The 10,060-nt window shown below is 31.6% G+C and overlaps 1 pseudogene; it reads right to left on the bottom strand.

Annotated features, from left to right (window-relative positions):
* Positions 1-6,599: 6,599 nt before the first annotated feature.
* LOC105791531 (transcription factor MTB1-like) lies at positions 6,600-8,942 on the bottom strand (annotated as a pseudogene).
* Between the last annotated feature and the right edge of the window lie 1,118 nt (positions 8,943-10,060).

Genomic DNA, 10,060 nt, shown 5'->3' with positions numbered 1-10,060 from the left:
TTTTTTAACAGTCACATTTTGGCTTTGTGTAATTTCTTGAGGTTTAATCTCATGTGTTGGATCTATGTTTTTTGGAAGTTAAAATTAGTACTCTGATCATACAAACTTGTTAGCTTGGATACTATTCTGTGTTGAATTTGTTTAATAGATTTTTTTTATGTGAGGATTCTATTAGAGATGCTAAACATGACAATGACAACAACTTTTAGGAATCTAATTTTTGAAATTTCTATAGTTCTATTTTGATGGTTGGAGTTCCAAGTTTGTTGTTTCTTGTTGTTTTAGGGGATTAAAGACTAAAGGTTGATAAAGTTGTGGTTTCAAGAGGATGAATTCTTTGTTATTTTTTTTCTCATCGGCCTTTTCTATGACTTGCTTACTACATCGGTTTTAATTGACCAAAGAAGTAGACAAAAATCCTTTGAATATAATGCTTAAATTTAATAGCTTTTCTATGATTAGTATCAAGAAGGAGAAAATGCAAGAGGATGATAGACCAGTCAAATTCTATTGTGATTAATCAACATTGTAGTTTTTTGTTTCCTCTCTTGCCCCATATTCATAAACATGCCTTTTCAGATCCAACGTAGAGAATTATAGATTGTAAACCAAAGTTATCATCATTTTCTTTCTTTGTAAAAAGGTAAGAAGGTTGAAATACAAAGGAAACTAAACATTACCCGGTTAGGAAACTATAAGAATCCATGTCTATCCCATGGGAGTTTACTAGGATGTTTTATGTAAAGGTACAATTTTCAGTAGTACCGGAGAATACAATTTTGGAGCCCTATTTTCGTAAACCGAGTTCGAAAATATAAAATATAAATATTTATGGAGTTAATATAAAAATATATTGAAGAATGTTCAAGTAATTTAGCCGATAAAAAAGTTAACTAAGGTTCAATGGCTAAATTATAAAAGTCCAATTGCTATTCAGTTTTAATTAAGAAAATGCTTGAGGACCTAGATATCAATTAACTAGAGGGCCAAAATAGTTATTAAATCATTTTTAATTAAAGGATAGTCGATGATGATAACATTTTCTATTAAGTATAATTAATAGTTAGGTTATGTTAATAAAATCATTATTAAGTGAATTAAACTAGATTAATTAACAATTAATTAAGGTATAAATATGAAATGTTAGTGGAATTTCATCATCTTCTTCATTATTCCGTCGTCCACTATAGATGAAAACCTAAGAAAAAGCTTTCAACTCCTTTAGCATCCAGCCATAAAATTGAATTGAAAACGGATAAAAATTGAGCTTGTAGAGGAAAAGCTAAAATTGCGGAATAGGTGACTGCCTCCAAATGTGCGAATGTTTGAGTGAAAAATACTACACCAAAAATATCTAAAATAAAGAAGTGGTGTTACATAAGTATATGGGTCAAATTGTAATATAGTAAAGTGTACAACGAAACAACGAGAAATATTCTAAGGACTGTACCCAAGGGAGGATGAATTAAATGTATTGGAAACACTTTTACAATAACAGGTCTAAATAGTAATAATTAAATACTATATTACAACAACCAATAAACCTAGATAATATCATAAACTAAAATAAATAACTAAAATAAAACACAAACAACTAAATCAATTAAACCAATCAAGAGGATTAAGTTGTTTAGGTGGTTGTAATTAACCAATTTAGGTTTTAAGGTGAATTAGCTAACAACTAACCAATTATTACCTCATGGCCTCTATTGATTAATTAATTAGCGAATACTCACTTATCTCCCAACATCACTTTCTCAACCAGGATAAATTACGATTTACTCGAAAAATTTCTCTCCCGACCTCATTTATCCTTGATTACTTTCTCGGGTTGTCAAGCCTAGGGTTTAAAAACGCATAATTTATACCAACTAATTCTATAAGAAACCCTAACTGCTCCGTTAATCACTCCCACATCCACTCATTGATCTTCTTTAAGTGAAGTAGCTACTTATGATATTATTCATAATCTCAATCTCAATTGAAATAAACATGTAAATAAACATAATTAAATCGAAAAAGAAAAGAGATAAAGAAATAATCCTGTGGATGTCGGGTGAGTGTAGAATAGTAAATATCTTAATTGGGAAAACGATATTGTTTCTTGCAAAGGAAAATAAATTGAAATACTTCGATATTATAAAAGAGATTGGATCAAAACTAATTCCAAGACAAAAGAACAAAAGAGTTTAGAAAATAAAAGAGAAAACTAAACTAAAACTAATCCTAAACTACTAGGTTTTTTAGAAGTGTCCAAGACAACTTGGCTACATCAAACACTTACGGTTTTATTTATAGAAGTGTTAACAGCCTAAATTAGGTCTTCATCATGTCCTAAGTCTTTGTATAAGTTTGTTTGTGTAGACAAAATTAACCTTGAAGGACTTGGGCTCCATGTTAAGCCTATGTCGCGCCATAGACATTGCATGGTGTGACACGACACCAATTTCTTAGGATTCTAGGTCTGTTTCATGCTTTAACGGCTCAAGAAGCATGTGCAACACTTGTCCCTTGATCCTATGTCTATTAGGCATGAAATTCAACATCTTGTATACTTAAATTAATAGATTACATCTATCTAAGGCCCATGTAGGCCTAATAGGTCACTAACACTCAAAAATGTGTTAAAAACACTTATTTTATTAATATTTACTAACTAACTACTAAGTATAAAAAATTTAATAATTAATACTAAAATGGCTAGAAAAAACTCTTTAAATGCCGAAATGCATCTAAAATACAACTACAATTAGCGGCAGGTCAATAGGCTTTGAGAAATCTACTCGTTTGTGTTTTGAAAGGTAAGTTCTTGTATATCTTACTACCCTTCCTTGTTTGATAGTTATGCTTGTGTTTCAATTTCATTTTTTACCTATGCTTGAACTTAAGTTAAGATTTAGGTGGAAATTTGCATACTTGGCTAGAAAATGTAATTGAAATTTAAGATGATTTAAGATAAGTGTTTGATGTTATGCCTCTTAACTATAACTAAAAAAATGACAAAAGATCTTAAAATGTATCATTAAATGTATGTGTGATTCATGTTTAGATTCAATCGATGGAATTCAAAAATTAATGTATGACATTTACAGATTATGTATATGCAAATATGAATTATTGATGCCCATATGAACTTAGTAAAAGGATAAGATACAGTTGGCATGTCGATAGGGTCATATGCACACTTGTGTATGAGATAGTTAACGATGTGGAGATTATGATATGCTAATTCGAGATTCAACATTTGTTGCAGATCATCAAGTATTCACTATTTCTACGGAGACCTTTGTGTGGTGGAGGAATTTATTTGAATACATATATATTTGGTGTCTATGGGCTTTTCACTACTGTGCCTTGGTGTGGGTAGTTCACCCGCGTGCCCGAGTCTATTTTATAATGATTCCATTAGGCAAAACATTGAAATTGAATATTGAAATCAGAAAATAAAACGAACCAAATTTGGTAAGCAATTATGATATGTGATTTAAATTGAAATGATATGAACTTGTGTATTGATGATTGCATATGACATGGTGATGATCTTATATGAATTGGTATGAATTGGTGATGCTTTGGACATGTTATAATGCCTAACACATATTGATACCTATGTTTATTATGCAAACTTATTTGTGACATTATGTGTCATCTTATAGCCAAATGTATGCCTAATCTTTCAGTAGTAACATGCTCACCTATAAGCAAGGTAAGTGTTGTAATTTCCATTTGAGTTTACTAAGCATTAAATGCTTACCTATTTTTGTTTTCCTTACATGTAGATCTCTATATTATGGAACTCAAAATTGAATCATTCTTGGATATCACACTATCATCAATATGGTAGAAGTATTTTTATTTTGGTACCTAATATTATGGCATGTATATAGGGTCTTTTATTAAGTAAATGGTCATCCTTAATTATGAATACCAATAATGTAATTGTTGCTAAGGTTAAGTTTGTATGTTAAACTTGATATATGGCCTACTTTATGTCTAATTTGGTCATGTTACTGTCATTTGAATTATTGATTACATAGTCTACATAAGCCATATGTGTTAAACATGAAAATGTGGTAACTTGTGTGTTAAGGTTGGTACATGGCTTGGATATGTTTAGATTTTGATCATGAGTTTCATGCCATTTAAATGTTTGGTTTCAACAGTTTATATGCTTTATTTGGTACAGATTGGTATAAAATGATGTCTTATTGAATTGAAAGAAACATAATATGTGTATAAATGTTTTTGATAGGAAGCATGAAATGTGTACCAAAGTGATTTTTGGCAAAATAGGAGTAACGCCGTGACGACAAGTCATTACCTTATCTCTCCAAACTGTCATGAGCCTCAATGCCCCAAATCACAGCATAGAGGGTGAGTACTCATAAATCCAATGGCATGCCAACTATATCTAACAATCTTAAGAGGTCTGGCAGCTAAAGTATCCACAATTATACACATATTTACTTACCTTTTTTGCACAATTTCACTACTCTTTTACATCATACACTCACAACAATGTCACTACCACATAGCATGCTTACCATGCTCTTTAATGTTGCACTTACAAGTGCTAACATATAGCTCAATGAGCTATTACCACAATAATTCACATATACATGCATTAAACAGTAGTTTCATGTTACACATTAGCATAATCACATGACCACAATTTTGCAAAATACACAAAAGGAGTAAGAAAGCTTACACTCAGAACTTAAGATAGGTTTTAGGCTACTCCTAAGCACTCATTTAACACTATGAATCATGTCTACAAGCAACGATTCCAAAACACTCATCGATCACATTTCCACTCGATAATTGCAAGCTCAAACTAGCTTTTTCTTACCTTTTGCCTTGCTCGTAGAGGGTTCCAACGATTCTAAAACTTCACATATTAACCATACAAGACATTCAAGCAATTAACAACCAATAACACACCTCAGATCAAACAAAAATGCAGGTGTAATACTAGCTCCTCTTTGAACTAAAATTTTTGACTAGATTAGTCAAAACTCAAATATCTTAATCCAAACTTATTCTTATCACTTAAAATCAATTCTAAACATCCAATTACTCATCTAAGAACAATTTTCAACCTTCAAAACACCCTAAACTCCTCAAGCTTATGGTTCCAAAAATTTCGGCACCCATGGCTATTTTTAATGGAAATTAAACATAACCTTCAAATCTTGTAACAAAAGTTTAAAACAATTTTAAAAACCTTCTAATCGCATCAAAGCAAGTTGAAAAACACTTAGAAACAATAATTTCATTTAGAATTCCAAATTTCGCCATTAATAACCCCAATTTCAACTACCATACAAAATCCTTGGCTTGACGAATTAAAACTTGATTTAAATGGCTAGAATTCATTAAAGGCTATTAGAAATAAAAAACCTTGATTGAGGAGGAAAATGAAAGGTTGATGAAATCCAAGAAAACCCTAAATATGAATAACAATGGCTTCAATGGTGTACTTGATATTTCTCTTTGACTTAAGAAAAGATTTGGTGTTTGGAAGATGGTAAAAATCAAAGGGATTAGAGTTTTAAGAATCAAAATCAGTGAATTGGATTTTGGAGATTTCAATTGACGACAGGAAGGGGAAGGGAGTATTTCTATTCCTTTTTTTCTCGTCAATAGAAGGGTGAAAGGGGGGAAAATGGGCTGATTTTTAAAACTTGGTGTAATTGTTTTTAAGCTACTATTAAATTAAACGTTTTTACAAAATAATCTACTTTTTAAAATTTAAAGCCTTTTTCACACTATTTCCATAAATTGGATTAATTTTCAAAAGACATAGAACGAAGATATTTTCAGGTTGCATATTTTGAATTCTTGAACCTAATTTTCATGCCATAATTCCAAAACTACCCTTGAGATTTCTAGACCCAATTTTGGGATGTGACAGGCAAAGAAAGAAAGAGAACATCCTAGGATTTCAAAATTACGGCTACAAATTGGTATGTTCAATTTAGTCATTTTCTTATAATTTTATGTTTTTAAGGTCCATGAGCTTGATTTAGCTAACCCGTGTACCAGTTTGCAAAATTGTTAAAGTTTTTAAAAGCTACCATTGATGAGTTCTTAATGAAATTTGTGTTAAATGGTTAGATTTTAAGCTTAGAAATGAAAACAAAAAGGCTAATTTGTAAAGTGAAGATTTTTAATTTTGAATATAGTGACTAAAGTGTAAATATTTTAAAATTGGCATGAAATTTCTATAATTATAGATGTTAGAGGGCTGTGGAAGGATGAAATTAAGATCGATTTGAAACCAAAGCTCAAATTTGAAAGTTTTGCTAATTTTGATTTTAGAGACTAAATTGAACAAAATGAAAAACTTTAAGGGCATTTGAATAATGAAATTAAGTTGATATATGCTTATAATATGATGAAATAAGAAGGCTGCAATTAATAAATTGAATTGAATTATTGAATATATTGGAAATTGAACTAAATCGAAGACAATCGGAAATGAAAAATTTTGTTGATTAGTCCTTAAAGAGTTGTTTGTTGATGTTTTGACTAGGTAAGTTCATATGGTATGATTATACACAAATTGCTATATATATATATATATATATATATTTAAGTTACAAAATTGTCTATGTTTAATAGTAATTTAAATTGTTTGCAATTTGGTACAAAAGATGAGACATTGACTAAATCATAAAGAAAATGATAAATTAACTGATAAATTGAATATGATGAATTGTAATATGAAATATTACCCATCGATAAGGGGAGCTTAAGTATGATTCTCTGCGTTTAGATTAGGATCTATAGCTGGTGAAACTCTTGAAGGATTACCCAGCTTCTCCTTCTCTGCCTTCACGATCTTAAGTTCTGCTTGCAACTCATTGATGTAAGCAATTGCACCCCTTAACAATGAAGCTGTCCATTATCGATATGTTGGGGATGACGGCTCGCAAAGCATAGAATCGTTGGTTCAGCTTCTCACTTCGTTTCCTTTCTGCTCAAACATGATTAAGGGCTTCTTCTCTTCCATTAGCAGGGTTTCCACCCCTTTTTCGGGGCCTCCTTTCATTAGCTACACTCACCTTCTCTTCCTTGCATGGAGCTTCGATATTCAAGTGTTTGAATTCAACACCTAATGGCCAAGTAATTACAGAAGGCCTTGAAGTAGCCTCGAAAATATCTATCTGCATTTGGATGGCTTTTGTAACTAGTACTGGTTAAGCCGAAACTTTTTCCGAGCCTCATTCGCAAACTCTTGAAAATCATTTGTTGTGTTTTGAGAACTATAAAACTCTATCGTACTCCCTTGTTTGACACTATGAACATGTGGCCAATGCAGACCATTTTGATTACTCAAAAACGAAAGCCTACCACCATTAACATGCGCTCCCCATGTCGGTCTAACAGCAAGTTTCTCCCGATAATTGGAATGACCATGCCAAGTGGCGTTGTTCAGATCCTGTCCAAAAATCTTAGGATCTCCTAGCAATCTCTCCAGAATCGTCGAATTTGAAACAAGCGTATTTTCATCGATCTTCTCATTCACCATTGGTATTGCTACTCTCACTTGCTTCGCCCGAAGCAATTCCGACTTAGTTGAAAACGAACTTCTTATTGATTGCAACAACTCTAAGCTTTCAAGTACTGATGTCACTGACCCCAATTCGACAACAGCAACATCAGTTGAGAACAAAACAACGGTCTAAAATCTGGCAACCTTTATCAGAAAGGACCAAACACAATAATTCGAACCCGATTTCAATGCATCCAAAATCCAAACATGTTTCCCAGAGGCAAAACACTTCCCTGGACCGCCTTCTCCTGATGGCAACAAATAATACGTGGAAGCTAAAAAGAACATCTCAGTATCATTAACGCTATCCAAACCAAGAGCATAATTATCCTCATCTGATCCACCAAACAAGGTATGCAGTTTCTGCAAAACATTTTTCTTCATATTTTGCTAGGTTTCGTCTTCCAGCTATAAAGTAAGAATCTTTGTAGCTTCTGATTCTTCTCCTTGTTTAGGCTCTCGACAACACCCATCACCCCAACCCAGGACCTAATCACTGGACTTGGCCCGCGAAATTCACCAAAAAACGGCATAATTCCAGCTAAAATTGGAAGCGTTGGGTCGGTCCACAAGACCTGAGAGCTTGTTTTGAAGATTCTCATCGCTACATATGGTCGTTAGAAGGTTCTCCTTTGAAACTGAGCTTGATCCCTTGTCGTCCAATGCTTTTGTTCCTAAAACAGAGGCAACCATTGCCTTGTCCTCATCCTTAAAAGCCCCACCTCCCATTCCCAGTTCAAGTTTCATCCCCTAAACCACCCCCTAAGAACTTGAAAAAAGTATGCATACGTAAAGAAGCAATTTTTTTTTTTCAAAAACCCAAATCAAATCACACCCCAAAATCATTAAAAATAAGTAAAATCTTTTTCTTAATGCGTTTCTTACTAAACTAGAAACACCATGAGGCTTTATCTGCATGAGCAGTAGAAAGCAACCATTCCCCCCTTTCAGATCTCACTAGGTTGTAAAAATAATAAAGAAAACCAGAAGGAAATTAAACTTAAATCGAAGCCAGAAAAATAAAGTAATTGAAGATAAACAAGGATATACACCAGTTAACATGGAAAGTCAAAATTGGCTTGAGCAAAAGAGTGTAGAAAAGCCTCAGAGCGGTGCCCCAAAAAGAAGAAAAAATAAAAAATTCTCCCCACCAGAAAACAAAAGGACCGGTTTAGGACTAAGCAAGCAGAACTAAAAAAGGGTTTTCGTTAAATTTCCCTCTTTGAAGCAAATCATGAAACATAAAATTAAGGTGAGAATTGGAAGGGAAAGGGAGAGCGATTTGTCGTTTTACATTGTTCCCTTGTTTTTCTCGGCTATTTTATGAAAATGATAAAAAAAATATTAAATATTTACAAGAATAATTCAGATTCAAAAATATTAACGAAAATAACTATGAAGGAACAGTGTAGGGTGGTGCGGACAACTTAATGACCGGCATTATGTGTATTTTTTTCACTCTTCTTTTGTATAATACATTTATACCTGGTTTAAAAAAATTTTGGGTGCAAAATATTTTAACTTTTTTTATGTCGGTATTGAGGTGGCCGACACCCATTTTTAATAAAAAATATATATTTTTTTTGATCTCGTGAACCCATTAGCAGACAACAATATATATGGGTATTCCATGATAATAAAAGAAAAAAGAAAAAAATATTCAAACTCATCTTCGCAAATGGTTTTCTTTCACTATTTCTTTACATATGATTTTCCTTCACAGGATCAAAAAAAATATTTTTTTACTGAAACTGGGTGTTGGCCACCTCAATACCGGCACCAAAAAAATTAAAAAATTTTAAAAATTGGTGTCGGCCACCTGCTACACGGTACTAAAAAATAATTTTTTTAAATCAGGTACAAAAATGTATTGTACAAAATACGAATGCATTACCGATACCAAAAATATATATTTTTAATCCTTTCTGACATGGGTGCCGGTATCCTCGTGCACTGTTTGTTCTAAGTTATTTTTATTAATGTTTTTGAATTTGGATTGTTCTTATAAATATTTAAATTTTTTAAGGTCATTTTAATAAAATAGCCGTTTTTCTCTTCCTTTCTAAACTTGGACAATGATTAAGAGAGGAGGTCAGAGTTAAATACTCACCATGGTTGACTTTGTATGGGTTAAATTTGAAGGAATAAACCATATAGAAAAAACAATAGATTATATATCTCACGATGGTTGAAATTAATTATGCAAAAATTTATAAAAGAAACTATTTTAAAGATTTAAGTATTATGTTTTGAATTTAAATCTATATAATATATATTTTCAAATTTTATATAAAAATATATAACGATAAAAACATTTTCAAAATAATATTTTTTACTTTATAAATAATTTTTTAAAAATTTTTACAATTGAGTTAAAACTCCATTTGACACCTAAGAGATATGATTTAAACTTCATATCAATGAAAAGCATAATTATATAATCAATATATCTATAAAAAGAATGATATAGGAAATAAATGGAATTTTAGTTGAAATGATAAA

This window comes from Gossypium raimondii, chromosome 8 (assembly GCF_025698545.1).
Source record: "Gossypium raimondii isolate GPD5lz chromosome 8, ASM2569854v1, whole genome shotgun sequence".
Classification (NCBI taxonomy): domain Eukaryota; kingdom Viridiplantae; phylum Streptophyta; class Magnoliopsida; order Malvales; family Malvaceae; genus Gossypium; species Gossypium raimondii.
The sequence above is the reverse complement of the archived record's forward strand: the minus strand, read 5'-3'. Positions and strand labels throughout refer to the sequence as shown.